This window comes from Schistosoma mansoni, chromosome W (assembly GCF_000237925.1).
Source record: "Schistosoma mansoni strain Puerto Rico chromosome W, complete genome".
Classification (NCBI taxonomy): domain Eukaryota; kingdom Metazoa; phylum Platyhelminthes; class Trematoda; order Strigeidida; family Schistosomatidae; genus Schistosoma; species Schistosoma mansoni.
The window spans coordinates 36,862,101-36,870,822 of NC_031502.1; the positions used below are offsets into that span (position 1 = coordinate 36,862,101).

Below are 8,722 nucleotides of genomic sequence, written 5' to 3' on the forward strand. Positions count from 1 at the left end.
AATGGCGTTTGAAGCGAAGATACTGGGTTCGAGTCCCAGAGTGAACATCAACTCTGAGATGCAGGTACGTCCAGCTGACGAGTCCCAAATAGGACAAAACACGCGTCCTGGATTCCACTGCTAGCCACTATCCATCTCTGCTTACCATTCTTGATAATAGTTTAAAAGCGAAATTCACTGTACGTTTATCATTTATGGAACGCTTCTGACGTGTTTAAACAATGTTTTCATTTGTTTATAAATAGAAATAGATAGTCAAAAACCCGATAAAACCTGACAAAATCGCACAATATTCTAGACTGCTATATTTCGATTCACTGTATGTGAAAATATTTATCAAAAATAAGATGCAAAATGTTGCCGAAAACGTTACGATAAAGACAAATCGAAGTACAGATGAAAAATAAAAAGTATGGAATAACATGGTATTTATAAATAAGGCAAATATGCGTTTATTCCACTGTAATGAATTAAAACCATATAGTCTCTAAACATTGACATTGGGGATATCGTTGACTCTTGATTAACCGGAAAACTTAGTATTATCTTATACTTATTTAATAGTGTGCAACACGTTGAAGTATCTAAAGACTCAGAATTATTAACATATATTTGAAACACCACTATCAATATATGTTCACAACCGTCATAGCTGGCTTATTTTTTCTATCTAATAAAATGCACTGAATTTTGACCTTGTTCACTCAATGTTAGCACTAAAAGTAAGTGATACATGAAAACGAAAACTACGATTGCTAATGACATTTTCAAAAGTGTTATTTTTATCAGTCGTATTTTACAATTCTTGAGTAAAACACAGTGAAGGTTTAAGCATTTGACATCATTAGTAGAGTCAGGTCAATCAAATAAATATAAGATAATAATGATATGAAAATGTTTATCAACTATCTTTTAAACAGAAATGCTACCGTTTACGTACAGTTTATCGATATCATATTTTGCAGCATAATAATTTTAATAGATAAAGACTAATTTTCAACGCACATGTGCGTGCTTTTTGTGAATTTCTTGTCTATAACTATAACATAACTGGTACTGAGTCAATGTCCTCGTAAATAGACTATAAACATAGACGTTCTCATAACACTCGAGTATATAGAGAAAATCTGGAAAAACCGTAGAGATGGAGGTACTGTATAAAATCACTTCAATACAGTTTGCTTATAATTTATACTTAATGAATAAACTATTTTTCGTTATCCTGTAGCAAGCCCATTCAACTACTGTATTTTTTGTGTGCTCTCTGTAATCCTAACATTAATCCACTTTGTAAATTTATGTGTGAGTCTGATTGAGCGCATGTGTCTGCACGTCAATCCTTATTCTGTTCTCTCATTGGTTGTAAACAAAGACAATCAATAATTTATCCGCAACCATTAACACTCATAAATATATATGGATTTTTAACACTCACTCACTCACACACACACACACACTTGCTTTCCCTGTGTGCTTGCTATCTGTACGCTTGCGGATTTTACCGAGCTTCAACAATAAACTATCTCTACAACTGGTGTTCAGGCTTTTGAATAATCTCGAGTAAACCCGTAATTCTACTAGGAGATTTAGCCTGCAGTAAATATTCAGTTAGCGGGATATTATTTATTTATTGGAGTCAGATATAGAGGAATTAATCCTCTACACAGTTCTTAGTCGACACAGGGGCAGAGGTTAGTGTAGTACCACCTACTGCACTCGAGAAAAAGACACCTGACCCCATACTGAAACTAAGAGCCGCGAATAGATTCGAGATCAAGACATACGGCAAAAGACATTTGCAATTGCATTTCGGTCCCAAATCCAACTTCTCATGGAACTTCATCATAGCTGATGTTCTTGTTCCCATAATCGGTGTTGATTTCCTGCAATCACATAAAATACTCGTAGACATTAGAAACCAGAAACTGGTACTTGCCGATCACAGCAGCGTAATCAAAGGAATTTTATCTAATGAGAAGTCTATACATTTATTGGTCAAACCTCATCGCGAGAATGACAAGTACGTCAATTTACTTAAACAGTTCCCAGACTTATTAAGACCGTGTTTCAAAGGTGACAAACTGACACATACTGTCGTACACCACATTAAGACAGAGGGACCACCAGTATTTGCACGTCCAAGACGCCTTGACCCCTCTCGTCTGGCTCTCGCAAAGAATGAGTTCAACAAAATGATAGAGTTGGGTATCATACGCCCCTCCGATAGTCCATGGGCATCACCGCTACATATGGTACCAAAGAAAAACTCTTCTGAGGTTAGACCTTGTGGCGATTACAGAGCTCTTAACAGCAGGACTATACCAGATAGATATCCGCTTCCACACTTACATGAATTTACTCACAGTCTATCTGATGCAACGATTTTTTCAAAGGTTGACCTCGTCCGTGCCTACCATCACATCCCAATTCACCCGGATGATGTTCCTAAAACAGCCATCACTACCCCATTTGGGTTATACGAATTCGTTCGCATACCTTTTGGATTGAAGAATGCTGCACAAAGTTTCCAACGTTTTATTGATCAAGTCGTACGTGGCTTACCGTTTGTATACGCCTACATAGATGACTTACTTATCGCCAGCAAAGACGAAAACGAACATCTAACTCATCTAAAATTGCTTTTTGAGAAGCTAAACGAGTATGGGTTAACAGTCAATCTCGACAAGTGCGAGTTTGGAAAGCAATCCCTCACCTTTTTAGGCCACTTACTCGACAATCAAGGTATTAGACCGGTTCCTGAGGAAACACAAATCATTAAAAATTATCCCTTACCTGACTCTTTCAAGAAACTACGACGTTTCCTTGGGATGATCAACTTTTATCGACGGTTTATTCCGAAATGTGCTGACATAGCAAAACCGCTAACGGATTTATTAAGGGGACGCGCCAAATCACTAACAATGACACCGCAAGCAATTCAAGCTTTCGAACAGTTGAAAAACGCCCTAAGCACTGAGGCATTGCTGGTCCCACGGGAGGTTAACGCACCTTTAGCAGTAATGACCGACGCCTCTAATGTAGCGGTAGGTGCTGTACTTCAACAACGCGTCAATCAACAATGGCAACTCCTAGCATTTTTCTCAAAAAAGCTAAATGCGACGCAATTAAAATATAGCACATTCGGTGGAGAACTGTTGGCCGTCTATTTAGCCATCAAACACTTCCGGTATATGTTAGAAGGCAATTCTTTCACAATATTTACTGATCACAACTTACTTACTTACTTACTAACGCCTGTTACTCCCAATGGAGCATAGGCCGCCGACCAGCATTCTCCAACACACTCTGTCCTGGGCCTTCTTTCCTAGTTCTATCCAGTTGTTGTTCATTCTTCTCATGTCTGTCTCTATTTCTCGGCATAATGTGTTCTTTGGTCTTCCTCTTCTCCTTTGACCTTCAGGATTCCATGTGAGGGCTTGTCTTGTGACGCAATTAGGTGATTTCCTCAGGGTGTGCCCAATCCACTTCCAGCGCTTCTTCCTGATTTCTTCCTCCACTGGATGGAATCTGGTTTGTTGTCTCCCGCAGTAACTTGTTGCTGATAGTTTTTGGCCATCGGATCCGAAGTATCTTGCGTAGACAGCTGTTAATAAACACTTGTATCTTCTGGATAATGGCTTTCGTAGTTCTCCACGTCTCCGCCCCATACAGTAGAACTGTCTTCACATTTGTATTGAAAATTCTAACCTTGGTGTTGGTTGACAATTGTTTTGAGCTCCAGATGTTTTTCAGTTGTAGGTATGCTGCTCTTGCTTTGCCGATCCGCGCCCTCACATCTGCATCTGATCCACCGTGTTCATTAATGATGCTGCCCAGATATGTGAAGGTTTCCACATCCTCCAAAGCTTCTCCGTCAAGTGTAATTTGATTGGTGCATATTGTATTGTATCGGAGAGTCTTGCTTTTCTCTTTGTTTATATTGAGACCTACTGTTGCTGAGGCTGCTGCTACACTGGTCGTTTTCCCCTGCATTTGTTGTTGCGTTTGTGATAGAAGAGCCAGATCATCCGCGAAGTCTAAATCGTCAAGCTGCATCCTGCCTGTCCACTGTATTCCGTGCTTTCCTCCAGATGTTGACGTCTTCATGATCCAGTCGATCACCAGGAGAAAGAGAAAGGGTGAGAGTAAGCAACCTTGCCTTACACCGGTCTTTACTTCAAACGAGTCGGTGAGTTGTCCTCCGTGGACGATTTGGCAGTTTAGTCCATCATAGGAGTTCCGTATGATATTGACTATCTTCTCAGGCACGCCGTAGTGTCGAAGAAGCCTCCATAGTGTCGTACTGTCCACGCTATCAAATGCCTTCTCGTAGTCGATGAAATTGATGTAGAGTGATGAATTCCATTCGGTCGATTGTTCCACAATGATACGTAGAGTTGCGATTTGATCTGTGCACGACCTATCCTTACGAAATCCAGCTTGTTGATCTCGAAGTTGGGCGTCCACGGAATCCTTCATCCTGTTTAACAATACTCTGTTGAAGACTTTTCCTGGTATTGAGAGAAGAGTGATGCCCCTGTAGTTGTCGCACTTGCTGAGATCGCCTTTCTTTGGTATCTTGATCAGAAGTCCTTTTTTCCAGTCTATTGGTACTTGTTCTTCATCCCAAATCTTACTGAAGAGGATGTGGAGTATCTTGGCAGTTGCTGCTACATTTGCTTTCAGTGCCTCTGCCGGGATGTTGTCTGGTCCCGCTGCTTTTCCGCTCTTGATTTTTCTAATGGCCATGCTGATCTCTTCAATTGTTGGTGGGCCAACATCGATTGGGAGGTCTGTGGGTGCTGCTTCGATGTTGGGTGGGTTCAGTGGAGCTGATCGATTTAAGAGTTCTTTGAAGTGTTCTACCCACCTGTTTCGTTGTTCTTCAATGTCGGTGATTACTTTGCCTTCCTTGCTTTTCACTGGTCTTTCTGGCTTACGGTAATTTCCAGCAAGTTTCTTTGTTGTATCATACAGTTGTCTCATGTTTCCCTCTCTTGCAGCCTTTTCCGCTGTCATTGCTAAATCTTCCATATATTTACGTTTGTCGGTTCTGATGCTCCTCTTCACTTGCTTGTTTGCCTCTGTGTATTCGGCTTGTGCCTTGGCTTTTTCCGCTCTGGTTCGGCTGATATTGATTGCTGCCTTCTTGTTCCTCCTTTCTTCAATTTTATCCAGTGTACCAACAGTGATCCATTCCTTGTGATGGTGCTTCTTTTGGCCCAGAACCTCTTGACATGTTGAAACGATTGCCTCCTTGATACCTTTCCAGTTGCTCTCCATGTTAGTCCCCTCTCCATTGAGTAGATCATGAAAGGCCTGGAACCTGTTGCTGAGGGCTATGTTGAATTTGTTGAGTTTGTCAGCATCTCGAAGAAAGGCCGTATTAAACTTTTGTGATGTTGTCCGCGCCGTTGTCCAGTGCTTCTTGAGTTTTAGTTTCATCTTGGCGACCAGCAAATGATGATCGGATGCTATATCAGCTCCTCTTCTGGTTCTCACATCCTCCATCGTCCTCCTGAACTTTTTGTTGATGCAGATATGGTCGATTTGATTCTGTGTAATGTGATCCGGTGAAATCCAAGTGGCTTTGTGTGTGCTTTTGTGTGGGAATATGGTGCCACCTATGACCAGTTTATTGAAGGCACATAGGTTTGCAAATCTCTCACCATTTTCGTTCCTTTCTCCCAGTTCATGTTGTCCCATGACGTCTTCGTATCCAGTGTTGTCCTTTCCAACCTTGGCATTGAAATCTCCCATCAGAATGGTCAGATCCTTGGTTGGGCACTTCTCGAAGATCGACTGCAGCCTATCGTAGAATTGGCCTTTAGCGTCTTCATCGTAGTCGTTGGTAGGCGCATAGCATTGGATGACGTTCATTGTAATGCCCTCTCTCTTTGTTTTTGAGGAGGCTTTGATGATCCTTGGTCCATGAGATTCCCATCCAATAAGTGCATTTTGTGCTTTTCTGGACAGCATCAATGCAACTCCTTGTGTATGTGGGGCATTTTCTTCTTCATGACCGGAGTATAACAGAAGTTCTCCTGAAGACAGTCGTTGTTGTCCAACCTGCGTCCAATGTGTTTCACTGATTCCAAGCACCTCCAGGTTGTATTTTCTCATTTCTGCAGCAATTTGGAAGACTCTTCCGGTATCCCACATTGTTCGGACATTCCATGTACCTATAAAAATTGTCGCTCTGGTTGTAAGAAGGTGCATCGGCCTCATGACTTCCGAATGAACTCGGCTTTCATCATGAGACGTCATAATTATTCCTTCTACCCCCAGGGCAGAGTTTGAATGGTTTGAATGATTTTTTCTGGTAAGCGTTTTTTTAGCGAGTTGATTTTCTACGGGATGGGGTCGCTAACCCCATGCCCAACCCTCCTCCTTTACCCGGGCTTGGAACCGGCAATAACCTCCAGAGGAGCTACAGGCGGAGTTTTTTTTTAAAGCTGTACAATCGTATTTATAGGTTTTTTCACATTACCTATAAATACCTTTTACAGCATAAGAAAATGATACCGTCGAAAGTAAATTTTTCTTCTCTGAAACGTCTTCATTCTTTTTAATAAATCAATGGGCTTCTTTCGTTTTTTCATGTTTATTAGGGTAAATCTATTCTCGAAACTATTAACTTCGGTCGTTTAAGTTATTAGAATACAAATGTGAATAAAGAGATTAAGTGTTGTTTATTCACCGTGATATCAAAATTGTTTTTCGTCATATGACATCTTACAGAATGATCGAAAGTAAAGGGATATAACAGCTAATTTACTTCATGGATTTAAGAACAATATATATCTTAGTCGGTGCAAAAAGGAATTTTATTTTGAGTAGACAGAATTGTTTAAATAATTAAGTGATATATCTATCTAAATCTGATAGTTTGAATTGTGACTTTTGATCGGACAACTTTATATATCGTTTCTTTAAAATTATTAAATAGACATAATGGAAATAAAAAAGTAGTGTATCAACTGAGAGCATTCAATATCCTTAGACAATTAATTTATTCAGTACATACAAGTTATTATCTATGACAATATAACTTGTTCTATGTTTCTATCCTTTGTGAATGTAAAATTTCGTTCGTTTATGCATTTCACTCTGGGTTAACTGTCATTGCCGCATTATTAGTGAATGTTTCTTATTTTGGAAGAGATCACAAATGCACTGTACCTTACATTAATTAACTGATATGAACAAAAGTCAGAGTTTCAATTTTGAAGAACTGTGTACGAAACTCGAAATCTTGTATTTCAATGACGAAAGAAGTTATAAATTAGAACAGTCTAGCTATTCAACGCTCTTTGAATAGATGTATCTTTTCATATTATTCCATTTTATGGTAAAAAGTGATGTCCAACTATTTTTTTAACTTGGGATTTAAACAATTTATTGTGCATATTATGTCAAATTGTGAGTATTTTCTCAATGCTAATCGAAAGCAATCGATTATCACACAATTAGTGTATAACTATTATTACATTTACAACTACAAAAAGATTTTTTGTATTCCCTCTTCAGTTATGTGTCAGATGACATGGTTGAATTATTTGATTATTACGGCTGTCAAGCAGTAAATCATTTTCATTTTTCTCAATGTCAATCTATGTGACTGTGCTGCTGTTCAGTTTTCTTCTATCAATGATCTCTAAATAAAGTATTATGCTATTTCAATACTATCAGTAAATTTATCAGCTAAGTTTACCTGAATAATCAATTTCACAGTAATAATAATAATAATAATCACGATTGATTAGTACCGATTTCTACGAAACAGACTAAATTTCTTTTTCTTCAAAAATAGTTTACATAAAAGATTATGCGTGATCACAAAAATGTATTCTAAAATAAGTTTAGTAAAATCTACGATTTTCAAAGTTCTTACTAGGTTGTAAGTGAAATGTAATTAAAATTTGGTCTTAGGTCATTCTCTTATGTTTGAGCCGTAGCAGTTATCGATCCTTCCAGTTCAGTAACTTCAGACTTTTTATAAATATTTTGGCCGACAACTATGAGTTATATAGTTTAATTTTTCTGTAATGATGTGAAAGTTTCAAACTATTTACGATTTTTGAAATACTTTATTGAGACATAATTTCTATTTTCAAGATAGAAGATACAAATCATCAGAACAAGTATCCTTCTGAAGCAGATCTTGCCAGTGGTATGTTCATCTTGTCTCCTAAATAATTTCACATTTTCGTAAACGTTTGAAGTAAGAAGCCGAAACTTGTTGAAATACTTTTTGCTGAGAATTCTATATTATATCGAAAATATAATACTTTATGGTAACGGTTGATATATTAAGCCCATATACTATACTATAGCTTCAGGACAAGCCAATTTACCTATCCATCATGAGTCCCGTTTTGACCTTGTCAGTTTTTTTTCAAACACTTCACTTCTACCCGAAGTTTGTGCTGATGATGTCGTTCAGAAGGACGATGAAAGCTTCACGACCGAACCAACCAGCTCAGAGAACAAACCTACAACAAAATCACCAACCTGAGCTACTAATTTTCTCGATCTTGTTAGTTATTCACTTATTAACCCCGAATATTTTTAATATGAGCGTAAGTGTGTGTACACTTTTTATCTTCTTCATCACGTATCTGTAACTTATTCTGATCTGACTTACTTACTTACTTACGCCTGTTACTCCCAATGGAGCATAGGCCACCGACTAGCTTCCTCTAACCCACTCTGTCCGCGG

At 38.6% G+C, this 8,722-nt stretch overlaps 1 protein-coding gene across 1 annotated transcript in view; it reads right to left on the reverse strand.

Annotated features, from left to right (window-relative positions):
* The window catches only part of Smp_146830 (hypothetical protein), a gene marked incomplete at its 5' end in the record, with an annotated part of 21,782 nt that overhangs the window by 4,259 nt on the left and 8,801 nt on the right, over positions 1–8,722 (reverse strand). The gene's annotated exons all lie outside the window — the stretch shown is intronic.